Genomic DNA, 13,650 nt, shown 5'->3' with positions numbered 1-13,650 from the left:
GATCTCCAACTCTGCCAGTGCTTACTTGATACCCTCTCTCCCCTGGTGTCAGTCTCAGGCACTAATACATGTATGTATCGATCCTATAAGCACCATTGGACATGGTTTTGCAATTGAAACTTAAAGCAATGTCTCCACCAAAGTACATCTCGTCCACATATTAAGAGTTTATACTGTGGATTGTAAACACACTTTCAGGTTTGAAAGTTACACACACATTGTGATTCAATCTCTGTGTGGATTATGGTACAACAATATCCATTAGTCACCCTTTGCCAAATAATAAAAAGATTACTTGCACTGTTATTGATGTAGGCATGCAAGATTCCGGGTTTGTTACTAAATAATAACCACAAGTCACTACTTTGGAGAAACAGTTCTGTCTCCCCTACCCCACCCCAACTACCACCTTTAAAAAGGTCCCTGATCGAGTTACTTTTCATGTACGTGTGAGAGACAGGGTTTAACTCCTGTCTCCCTGTTTCTGTACCCTTATGGTCATTTTGATTGAATATTGTAGCATGTGTTTAGTACTGAAATCACAGAACCATTAGACACAGCTGGCAAGATGCTTTGGGCCTGATGTAGATCTCGGCAGAGTGGTCACAACTGTGATGGATATTCCGTTCGCTGAAATATAAATCCAGTTGGATATAATGAGATGTTCGAGGCATATGAGCTACAGATTACACACTGTGCATAGATCGCCACCTGGTGTTGGGCCCGGATGTTTGCAGTTGTTTTTGTCCTGAAAAGTCTTTGGAAGTCACGGGAGAGGTGACTCCTCCTTTGGATTACACTGCGCATGAACATCGGCTCCATCCTTAGATTGTTTTGTCCCGCCATCGGGCTCGGATGTGTTTCCTGAGCTCCGGTTTGGAACCGATTCTCCTTCGGCGCGCAATCCTCACCATTTTCGACGGTATTGTCTCGAACGCGTTTCCAATCGACGCGACTCGTCACAACTTCCAAGTCTCATGGAAAGGACGCCATTTAAGAAGTGTCCTCAATGTGGGTCGAAGTTTCCCCATACCGATCTCCATGAGGTGTGCAACCTTTGCCTCTCACCGGAGCACGAGGCCAGAGACTGTTCCGCTTGTGCCTCCTTCTGCTCCAAGAAGACGATTCGGGACCGACGAGCTCAAAGAACAATGGCTCGCTCGTCATCTTTGATCCCAGACGACATCTTCCAAGAGGGTGTCGAAGTGCCAGAACAGGAGCAAGAGCATGGCGTCGACAGCAACACCGAGGCCGACGACTTAGACGTCGAGTACGTCACTCCAGCACAGCAGGTCGTGAGTACACACGTCAACCCCGACCCTTCCTCGACACCCTCCAAAAAGGCTTCGGTCACACCCTCGATTTTGGGCCCGGGTGTACACCGAGAGACTGCTTCTCATGCCCCGCCTTCAGGCTCGGCAAAGAAGCCTAATAAGCCTTTAGATGACTCTGGCTCGAGTCAACCTACCCCCGGTGCTGGCACACACCTACTGGCACCGAAAAAGAAGCCATCTTCTTCCTCCTCCATGCCAACTGCTTCCACATCTAATCACTCAGCGCCGAAGACTGGCACCGGCTCCTCTGCACCAAAACCACACTCTGAGCCGAGCAAAAACTTGCCACCGAAAGGACCCAACTCCCATGCCTCGGAACCGAAAACAACCACACGTTCCACCGGCCAAAGACAATGCAAAAGAACATGTTTCAAAGCCGAAAGATGCTACCGGTTCGGTGCCGAAAAAATCCTACGGAACCAAAGACCTCGACACCGAAGGATCGACCTCCCACAGAGGAACTATTTCATCCAGATCCTACACAAAAGACTCTTGTAAAAGATCCCAAAACTGGTCGATTGACTTTTAGTTCTAAAAAACGACCATTAGACACGCCTGGACCAGCTCCTCGTCCTAAGAAGAAGGACATTGCAACCTCTCCTCTAAGGATACCTTCTCTCCCTCCTCCACCACCTCCTCCCCTGCCACATCACTCCCCTACATCATCTCCTACTCCATTAGAAGATGATGATAACAGGGATGACACCTCTGATGACACAGATGGTGGTGCAGATAATGAGCCAGTAGATAATCTTAGTCCTCCTGGCCCACCTCACCCTTGGGATGATTATAGCACCCCAGACATCCCTAACATGCCTCAAGATAACATTTACCCCTCCAGGCCTTCCCCACCAGAGGACACTATGGGATTTAACCAACTTGTCAATAGGGATGCCCAATACCATGGGGTTTACCTACATTTTGACCCAGTAGAGGAAGATTTCCTTATGGATACCTTTGACACCACACAAAGGTCCACCTCAATTTTACCCATGCTTAAACAGACCCTCCAGCTTATCGCGATTTCGCGATTTGCAAAAAAATCGCGAAATTGGCCAAACGCCGCAAATCCCGCGATATTTGCTTAAACGCCCGCGAAATCCGCCGTTTTGCCAGCCATTCCAGGATCGCGGGAGAGCAGGAGAAGAGAAGCGGCAGCGGAGCAGCGGACACCCAGCAGGAAGACCAAGGAGACCAGCCAGGGGGAGAGAGAAGCCAGCGGACACAACGAACGCCTCTTCTCAAGCTCCCAGCCCAGCCCGGGAAGGAACACGGCAGCGCGACGACTCAGAGACCAGGGGAGGGAGCGGCACCGGCAAGCAGGAGACAGCCGGCAACAGGTCAGGTACAGTCCTTCACACTGTGGGGGCCCGCCGCACACGGGGCACGCGGCGGGCCCCGGGGGCCATAAATCTTTTATTTATGTTTTGCTGTGGGGGCCCGCCGCACACGGGGCACGCGGCGGGCCCCGGGGGCCATAAATCTTTTTTTGTGTATTCCTGTGGGGGCCCGCCGCACACGGGGCACGCGGCGGGCCCCGGGGGCCATAAATCTTTTATTTATGTTTTGCTGTGGGGGCCCGCCGCACACGGGGCACGCGGCGGGCCCCGGGGGCCATAAATCTTTTTTTGTGTATTCCTGTGGGGGCTCGCCGCACACGGGGCACGCGGCGGGCCCCGGGGGCCATAAATCTTTTATTTATGTTTTGCTGTGGGGGCCCGCCGCACACGGGGCACGCGGCGGGCCCCGGGGGCCATAAATCTTTTTTTGTGTATTCCTGTGGGGGCCCGCCGCACACGGGGCACCCGGCGGGCCCCGGGGGCCATAAATCTTTTTTTTAATGTTTTGCTGTGGGGGCCCGCTGCAAATGGGGCACGCGGCGGGCCCCGGGGCCCTAATTATTTGAGTGTGCATGTACTGTGGGGGCCTGCTGCGCACAGGGGCACGCTGCGGGCCCTGGGGGGCCCAATTTATTGAATGCAAATGCACTGTGGGGGCCTGCTGCACACACGGGCATGCTGCGGCCCCTGGGGGGCCTAATTTATTGAGTGTGCATGTACTGTGGGGGCCATTAACTGCACTTGTGGCTTTTGTTGTGTACTCTACACCCCTCTTTGTGTGTGCACATGTACTGTGGGGGCCTGCTGTTGTAAATTAACTCAAACAGTAAGATATCTGTGTTTGTTGTCGAAAAAAACCCAAAATAAAATGCCGCTAAATGCCGCTAAATTCCCAGATTTGTGCCGCTAAATTTCCTGATTTGTGCCGCTAAATTTACTAGTTCATGCCGCTATATCCTGGGGGGTCTGCTTAAAGGGGTCATTAAGCGTGCGCCAGAGGTCTTTAATGATCCAGTTAGGGCTCGAATCATCAACCCCCGAATTGAGGCGAAGCATAAGGCTGCCCCCTCAGATACAGCCTACATTAAAGGGCCTGCACCACTAGACTCCCTTGTAGTCTCCAACGCACGCAAAAGAGCCAATTCCCAAGAATCAGGCGAGGCTCCCCCACCAGATAAAGAGTCTAAGCTCCTTGATGCCTCGGAGCAAAAGAACAGTGTCACAGGCAGCAAACATATGGCAAATTGTCAATACTCAGGCATTACTAGCAAGATAAGACAGAGCGCATTCTGATGAGTTAGAATCCATAATGCAGCACCTTCCAGACAAGTAAAAAAATAGGGCCAATGAACTTATACAAGAGGGTATTCGTTGTGCCCTAGATGCAGCAGATACTGCTTCAAGGGCGATTAATACCAGTGTCCTTTTGCATAGGCATGCTTGGCTACGCATTTCGGGTTTCAAACCTGAAGTTCAAAGTGCCATCCTCAATCAACCCTTTGATGAGCAACACTTATTTGGGCCTAATGTGGAAGTATCCCTTGAAAAAAGGAAAAAGGATATTGACACAACTAAATCTATGGGAGCCTTGCAATCGCAAGCTCCCAGACACTCCTTTCGTCGCTCATCCTACAGAAGCACCACCAGAGGCTGCTCCTCAGATAGTCCCTCTACTTCCTACAAAGCCCCTACCCAATCCACCTACAGTAGGGGCTACCAAAGAGGGGGTTACAGGGGTAACAACAGCATAGGCAAAACTAACAACTCCCGCTCTGCCTCCACCCCTGCCCAATGACTTCCCTCCACTTCCCCACCACATTCCACTCCAGTTGGGGGAAGACTACAACAATTCCTTCTGGTCTGGACCAACATCACATCAGACAGGTGGGTGCGGCAAAGAATTCAATCAGGTTACTGTCTCGAACTAACATCTACCCCCCAAACATACCACCCAAACAGCGCCCAATGTCACAAGAACATTTGCTTCTGCTAAGGCAGGAGGTAATATCCCTCCTACAAAAAAGCGCAGTAGAACTAGTTCCACCACATCAACAAAACAAGGGAGTTTACTCCCTGTACTTTGTTATCCCCAAAAAGGACGGCTCTCTAAGGCCTAATCTAGACCTCAGACCACTAAACCTGTACATACAATCAGACCACTTCCATATGATCACACTCCAGCAGCTCCTTCTCTCCTTTTACAAAACGACTTCCTTGCCACTATAGAACTCAAGGACGCCTATTTCCACATTCCCATTCACACAGCTCACAGAAAGTATCTCAGATTTGTACTGGACGGTCAGCACTATCACTTAAAGGTACTCCCATTCGGAGTCACAACAGCACCAAGAGTGTTTACCAAGTGCCTAGCAGTAGTAGCAGCACACTTAAGAAGACAGCACTTTCACGTCTTCCCATATCTCGACGACTGGCTCATAAAAGCAAGCTCATACAGTCGGTGTGTACAACACACTCACACCACCATCCAATTACTCCACAACTTGGAGTTCACAGTAAACCACACCAAGTCCCATCTTTGACCATCCCACGTACAACAATATCTTGGTGCCACAATAAACACCTCAACAGCGCCAGCTTATCCCTCTCCTGCCAGGATAACAAATATGTAAGCTCTTCTAACAAAATTCCAACCGCAACACTCTCTTCCAGCTCGAGTGTTCGTGCAACTCATAGGAATGATGGCCTCTTGCATATTCATAGTGCCTCATGCAAGACTACAGATGCGTCCTCTTCAAGAGTGCTTAGCACGACAATGGAACCAGGCTCAAGGTCAATTAAAAGACCTAGTGTTGGTAGACGGTCGGACTCGCCGCTCTCTGCAATGGTGGAGCACCAAAAACCTTTCCAAGGGCCGACCGTTCCTAAAGCCAGTTCCTCAAATAGTCATGACAGCGGACACATCGCTCTCCAGCTGGGGAGCTCACCTACTGCATCACACCATGCAGGGCAGGTGGACACCGCAACAAAAGTTACTCCACATCAACCACCTGGAGTTACTAGCCATATTTCTAACCCTAAAAGCATTCCAAAAGCAGATATTTGGAAAAACTGTCTTAGCCTGCACAGACAACATGACAGCCATGTACTACATAAACACACAAGAAGGTACACACTCTCTGCAGCTCTCTGTTAGCGCATCAGATATGGAGATGGGCTATACTTCTAAACATTTTCCTTTTAGCCCAGCATGTTCCAGGGGTACAAAACACCATAGCAGATCTGTTAAGCCGTCAGACGCAACAGATCCACGAGTGGGAACTTCATCCACAAGTTCTTCAACCGTTCTTTCAGATGTGGGGGCAACCTCAGATAGATCTCTTCGCCACCCACAAACGCCAAATGCCCAAGCTTCACCGCCAGATATCCACACCCGCTATCTAAAGGCAATGTGATATGGATGAACTGGTCCGGCAAATTTGCGTACGCCTTTCCATCTCTCCCACTGCTTCCACTAGTAGTGCGCAAACTGCAGCAACATTCCCTAACTCTCATTCTAGTTGCTCCAACTTGGGCCAGACAACCGTGGTACACCACACTGCTGCAACTTTCTGTGGTACCGCACCAAAAGCTATGCCTGTCTCCACGCTTCCTAACCCAGAACCATGGAGAGATCAGACACCCGGACCCAGCTCAGCTCAACCTAGCGATCTGGCTCCTGAGGTCCTAGAGTTCGGTTACCTTGCCTTCCCCCTGACTGTATGAACGTTAGTAAAGAAGCTGGACGTCCCACCACTAGGGCATGTTATGCAGCCGAGTGGAAACGTTTTGTAATATACTGTCATAACAACTACATCAATCCTCTAGATGTCCTCTAGATGTGTCTATTCAACACATCATACGACACTTACTACACCTCCAAAGATGTAACTTAGCGTACACATCTATTAGACTGCATCTTGCTGCCATTGCAGCATACCTAAAAAATAGACAACAACTATCACTTTTTAGAGTACATGCCATAAAGGCTTTTATGGAGGGTCTCAAAAGAATAATTCCTCCCAGAGCCAACCTTCACCTGTGTGGAACTTAAACATTGTTCTCACATGGTTAATGGGGCCTCCCAGAGAGCTACAAGCATTGACCATTCAAGAACCTTTTCTGCAAATGCATCATAATAAGGTTGTTCTCCGAACCAATCCTAAATTCCTTCCAAAAGTCCTTTCGCCCTTCAATCTCAATCAATCTGTAGAGCTGCCCATATTCTTCTTTCAGCCACAAACAGTCGCAGAAAGAGCTCTTCATACCTTAGATGTCAAAAGAGCATTGCTTTACTACATTGAAAGAAACAACCTTAAATCTGCTACAAGCTAAGAAAATGAAGGAAGCGCAAGCCCTAAAAGAAACACGCACCTAAGAAATATAGAGTCCATCAGCCTCTTTTCCATCGGGAGATACCTTCCATAAACAGAAACAATGAAAGGATAAAAACCAGAAGGAGCCTGGCAAAAAACAGTGGATTGGGCGCATCGAAGCGTCTCTTTTTTTGATACGTATATCAGACGTCCTATCAGCAATAAAGTATAGCCCTGAAGAAGAATTTTTTAACATGGAGTGACTGGTCCCACGCACATAAGGTCGAAACGCGTCGGCATTTGAATAGATAGAGGCTCGGAGTTAAGAGAAATAAACACTAACCCCATTAAGGCAGTCAAGTGGAAACTGTTTATGTTCCCCCCCTAAAAAATCCTGCATAATTAACCTCCGACCCTACATAGGACCTTGAGATTAAGAGACTCTGAGGACCGAGGCAGATTTGGTCCCAGTAAACACTTTTGCAGCAATATAGGACTTTAAATGAAATTTAGCAAATTTAGTATGTGCCAATAGATTGGGAGTGACACATATATGTCCAGTGAGTCTTGTTAAACGTTATGTAAATAATATTTTTTTGTCTAAGCATCCTTTGGTGTATGTTTAAATGTAATAATGATGTATTTGTTGTACATATAAATGTACGTGTATATAAATGTTTTTTTGTACTAAACTGATTAAGGAGACATATAAATGTCCTTGGTGTAAGAGACGCCAAACAAAACAAAAAAAAAAGGTTTGAAGTAATTAAACTCAAAAAATGTTTGTTGCCCAAAGTCAATAAAAAGGACTGTTTGAGGCGAAAAAGTTATACCGTGATCTATGGTATTCAGGGGTAATTTTGTTTATGAATGTATTAGTATATGATTCCATCCTCTGAATGTTCCTAACTCGAATCAGCCCCCTGTTATAGACTCGCGGTACCTACTTAGACACCGACCTTGCTCGCTGACGTCAGTGCTTTCTTTTTCCGCGCCAGCCAGCGCAGATCCGGAGAGAGGGGTACCTCAAGTCACTTTTTGACTGACTTTTTTGATCGACTTTGTCTTTTTTGAGTCTCGAACTCCTGGTGCACGTAGGGATGCCCGGCTTCAAGGTTTGCGGTTCCTGTTCCCGACTGATGTTGGTTACGGATCCGCACCGCGTGTGCCTCTTTTACCTGGAGCGCGACCACGACCCCAAGTTGTGCTCGGACTGCCGGTCCATGGCTCCAGAGGCTTTAAGGGAGCGGTCCCGAAAGCTTCTCGAGCGTCGACAGTCTGCTCTGTGCCATTCGAGGTCCCGGTCGCGATGGAGGTCGAGGGACCAGGCGCAAAGCCATCACCATTCGTCCAAATCTTCGAAGTCTTCGCATTCGGGTTCCGGTAAGTTGAAGCACAAGAAGAAGTCAAAAAAGCATCGTTGCTCTTCGACTTCTCCCCGTCGGTCGACTGACGCGACGACAGATGTGGGCGGTGCCCCTCCTGCGGCTCCGCGCGCGGAGACCGAAGAGTCTACTCCGAAGTTCCCTTCCTTTCCGGGACCCGTAGTTCCTCCTCCCAGCTTTGTACATTCTATGAGGCGATGCACGCCATCTTTGGGCAGCCTGAACCCGCCGGCGCGCCTTTGGGCCCTGCGGACTCGGGTGGGGGCCTGCCTTCTCCGTCGACGGCTCTAGCCCCAGCGCCGCAGGCCCTCCTTTGATCCATGCCTGGATCCAGATCGGCACCGGTTGACCTCATTACACCTCCACCAGCGCCGCTTCCTCCGGGACTGCTTCCGCAGCCAACGCCAGTTGTGCCCCCGGCTGACGTCGATCCCGGCCTCCATCCTGATGTGGACCCAGAGCCCCCGACGCCGGCTCTGGCGCAGCGAGGGGTTTTTGTTGCCCTGTTCACTCCTGGGGATCCTTTTCAGCCAGATTGGATGAGGAGGAGTATTGGGAGGGGTCATGTGACCCTTTCACTGACTAGCCCTACTCTGAGCAGGACTGGAGAGAGGAACTGGGGGCTACCAGTGGTCTGTACACCTCCCCTGACCTTGGCATGTTGTCTCCTCCTACCGTAGCTTCGGAGGAGGGAGCATCTTACGCAGTGGTGTTGCGTAGGGCGGCCAAGGCTCTCAACCTCGAGCTCCCTACAGTGGCGGTGAGGACTAACCTCTTGACGGAGGTGCTTCAGCAGGCTGCAAGCTCTTCGGAGCTCCTGCTGCCTTTTAATGACGCCCTCACTGACATCCTTTTGGGCACCTGGTCCAGGCCCAACACGGGCCTCCCATGGATAGGATGATTGCCCGACGCCACCACTCGGCTCCGGACGACCCCACTTTCCTCTCCCAACACCCCACCCCTGAGAGCTTGGTGGTCCAAGCCTCTACTTACAAGAGCGCATTCCCTACCGCTCCCCCGGAAAGGGAATGCAAGAAACTGGACCACCTTGGGAAGAAAATTTTCTCTTCCGCCAGCTTGGGATTGCGGTCGGTAAACACTGCATGTCTATTTGGTCGTTATTCCCACTCTGTGTGGCATACGGTTGCGCAGGTGCTGCCTCAGTGTCTGGAGGAGGCCCAGACAGTGCTCTCCCAGGCTGTTGCCGCCGGGTTGGATGCAGTGAAGTTAACCATCCATTGTGGGCTGGATACCGCCAACTCTCTAGGTAGGGCGATTTCTTCGTCAGTAGCCCTTCGACGCTACGTCTGGATGAGATCGACTGGCTTTTCTGGGGATGTCCAGAATACCCTCATGGACATGCCCTTTCATGGCCGTCACCTTTGTTTGGTGACAAAGCGGACAACGCTCTAAAGCGTTTCAAGGTCTCACGGGCTACGGCCAAGTCCTTGGGCCTTTCCAACTGTCCAGCGCAGTCTGCTTTTCGCCCCTTTCGTGGCTATGGAAGGGGTGCCCCACTACGTTCCGCCCAGAGCTACAGGCCGCAGCAGGTTTCCCAAGCTTCGGGCGGCCGTGGACGTGGGAACCCCCGTCGTGGTTCAAGGGGCCAGCGGGCAGGCCAGTCTACCAACCCCCCTCTGCAGTAGCCTCCAAGCCTTCCTGGTATGACATTTCAGGCCCATCAAACGCCAGTGGGTGGCAGGATTCGCTATCACCTCCCCCACTGGCGCACCATCCCGTCGAACAGGTGGGTTTTGCAGATAGCCCGAAGGGGCTACTCCCTCTCCTTCGAGGCTACCCCTCCAGCCATGCCACCGCAATACCACCATATGTCGGAGGATAATCTGGGCCTTCTCCAACAGGAAGTCACAGCCCCCTCTTGACCAAGGGGGCCATTGAGCGCGTTCCTGTCCCAGAAGTTGTCATGTAGATAAGCTTTGCCTTCACACTGTGTTAAGTTAGCATGAGCTTATTAGAAGTTTAAACGCCATTTTTCCTTTCTGCTGCTTCTGCACACGGCACATATTGTTGTTAATGCTTTGAGCCTAGTAGAATATTTTGCTTCACACGACAATAATATGTTTTCCTATAGTATCAGCTTTGCTTGGTAAGCTATGTCTGAACAGTGAGTGCCGAGGCCTTCAAGGTTATTTCAACACAGTGGTTGTTGTTCGGTCTGATCAGCGCACATCCTAGACATAACACATATGCAGCTGCGGCCAACTCTGTCTTTTGGCGTGTTTAATAATGCACTGCTCAGAGAATGCACACACACTTGATGAATATTCGCATGCAGAGAGTTGGTGTAGAAGATGATGTGATCACTTTCTACTAAGACCAGAGGTATGGGGCCGCCCTTCTAAAACCCAAAGAGACCTTCTGTAGATATAATATAATATACTAGCAAGGGAGGACAAGACTGAGGTGCTCTTTAGCCTTCTTCCCTTTAGCATTTTAACATGCTTTCTCCCTTTTGTATTTTATGGAATCGTAACTATGCTAATAACCTTGTTGCTTATAATATGTTTGCTTGTATTAGCTAAGATACTGCGCTTGAGAACACTGCATTAGAAATAAATATTTCCAACTTGCACGTGTCCTCATTTACTCCTCGTTCTGGACTGGTATGTTAGTATAACGAAAGAGTGTTCATGTGTTCCACGTTACCTGAGGTGTTCTAAGTCCATGTTCTGGGTTGTCTAATCATTGGGTGTATGGAAGAACCAATGAGACACTGATTGCTAGTCTGGTAGGGGATTTTGGATACTAAGGTGAGTTTTGGGTACACCCTAATTCACTGAGGTTCTAAGTCTCTATGCACAGTTCTGTGTAGGATCAGAACCCCTGCGACAAAGTAGGTGGTGGTTGTTATTCCCACTACTTTCTGGTACCCAAGAATGACAAGGGCCTGCGTCCTATCTTGGATCTCAGGAACGTCAATTGCTTCCTCCGAAGGAGAAGTTCAAGATGTTGATGCTCGCTCAGGTCTTATCTGCCCTCAACCCATGAGACTGGTTGGTAGCGTTAGACATGCAAGACACTTATTTCCACTTTCGGTCCTGCCGGCAAACTGGCGTTACTTGCAGTTCACGGTAGGCCACGAGCATTTTCAGTTTACCGTTCTCCCCTTTGGCCTTACCAGCGCCCCTCGGGTGTTCACGAAAGGGATGGCGGTGGTCGCAGCTCACCTACGCAGATCAGGGGTTCCAGTCTTCCCCTATCTAGACGACTGGCTGTTGAAGGCGGGCTCGCCCCAGACAGTCGTCTCCCACCTCCAGACAACAGCCGACCTCCTGCATTCGCTGGGGTTCTCCATCAATGTGTCAAAGTTACACCTGGCTCCCTCTCAGAAGCTCCTCTTCATGGGAGCGGTACAGGACACAACGCAGTTTCGGGTTTATCCTCCTGAACAAAGAGTTCGGGATATTCGGGCTATGATTCCGATCTTTCAGCTTCTATCCCGTGTTTCAGTCAGAATGACCCTGAGGCTGCTGGGCCTCATGGCCTCCTGCATGTCGATCATGCCAGAAGGCATATGCGGGCTCTGCAGTGGGACCTGAAGTTCCAGTGGGCGCAGCATCGGGGGAATCTGTCTGATTGCGTCCAGATCTCGGAGGGCACTACACAACAATTGCAGTGGTGGCTCACGAACCAGGATTGGGTCCACAGCAGATCCCTCTCCCTTCCCCAACCAGATCACACAGTGGTGACGGACGTATCCCTTCTGGGGTGGGGCAGCCACATCGGAGAGGCGGAGATCATAGGCCTATGGTCTCCGGCGGAGTCAGAGCTCCACATCAACCTTCTGGAGCTTCGGGCTATCCGTCTTGCACTGGAGGCATTCCTTCCCTCTGTCCGGGGAAGAGTGGTGCAGGTGTTTACGGACAACACCACCGCCATGTGGTACTGCAACAAACAGGCCGGGGTGGGGTCGTGGACCCTATGTCAGGAGGCCCTGCGCCTCTCGACATGGCTGGAACATCAGGGCATATCCTTGGTGGTTCAACACCTGGCAGGTTCTCTGAAGGCCAGGGCGGAAGAACTCAGCTGCAGGTGCATGATGGATCACGAATAGCATCTTCACTCTGACGTGGTGCAAGGTCTCTTTCTACAGTGGTGAAAGCCTTTATTAGATCTATTCACCACAGAAGAGAACGTGCAATGTCAGCAATTCTGCATTTTGGAATTTCTAAGGTGGCACTCGCTAGGTGGTGATTTTCGTCGGGAGTGGAGTTGCGGTCTGTTGTGCGCTCATACCACTTCTGCCCAGAGTGCTGAAGAAGATCAGGTGCGACCGGACCCAAGTCATTCTTGCGACTCCGGATTGGGCATGAAGAATCTGGTATCCCGAGCTGCTCAACATGGCCATCGATCCTCTGATCCGACTGCCTCTTCAGGAGGATCTTCTGTCACAGCAGCAGGGGACCGTTCTCCACCCGAACCTGTCCAGCCTCCACCTCCTTGCGTCGAGAATGAGCGGCGGCAGTTGACGGCATTTGACTTGCCTCCCGAAGTTTATGATGTAATCTTGGCAGCCAGGCCTCCCTCCACTAAGACAGTATACGCCTGCCGGTGGAACAAATTTGGGGCATCGTGCACAGCAAAAGCTGTGGATCACCTTTCTGCCCCTCTTTCTGGGGTTCTTTTGTTCCTTCTCTCTTTGGCACAGCAGGGTTCTGCTTTGGGCACTATCAAGGGCCATCTTTCAGCCATTTCTGCATTTCATCGGCTGCCTGATCAACCTTCACTTCTCAAGTCCCCAGTTGTAAGTCGTTTCTTGAAGGGCATAACTCATCTTTTTCCTCCTATTCCCTTCGTTATGTCTCAGTGGGACTTGAATTTTGTTTTAACTTTTTTAATGTGCGCTCCTTTTGAGCCGCTTCATAACTGTCCTTTGAGACTTTTAACTCTGCATACCTGGTGGCCATCACCTCTGCCAGAAGGGTGAGTGAGCTACAGGCTCTGTCATCCAAGCCCCTCTTTCTGTCTATTCATCCGGACAAGGTGGTTCTTAGACCTCGTCCCTCCTTTCTTCCCAAAATCATCATAGCTTTTCACGTTGGGAAGACCATCACTTTGCCTACCTTCTTTCCGCCTCCGCATCCTTCAAAAGAGGAAGAGAGGCTCCACTGTCTGGACCGAAAACGTGCGCTTTCTTTTTATCTGGATCGCACCAAACAGTTCCGGGTGAACAACCAACTTTTTGTGGGCTACGTGGGCGCTAAAAAAGGTCGGCCGTACACAAGCGGACTATCTCCCGATGGGTTGTCTTTTGTAT

General features: G+C 50.4%; 1 protein-coding gene across 5 annotated transcripts in view; it reads left to right on the top strand.

Moving 5' to 3' along the window:
* The window catches only part of SGSM3 (small G protein signaling modulator 3), a 261,901-nt gene that overhangs the window by 113,423 nt on the left and 134,828 nt on the right, over positions 1 to 13,650 (top strand). The gene's annotated exons all lie outside the window — the stretch shown is intronic.

This window comes from Lissotriton helveticus, chromosome 1_1 (genome assembly GCF_964261635.1).
Source record: "Lissotriton helveticus chromosome 1_1, aLisHel1.1, whole genome shotgun sequence".
Taxonomy (NCBI): domain Eukaryota; kingdom Metazoa; phylum Chordata; class Amphibia; order Caudata; family Salamandridae; genus Lissotriton; species Lissotriton helveticus.
The sequence above is the reverse complement of the archived record's forward strand: the minus strand, read 5'-3'. Positions and strand labels throughout refer to the sequence as shown.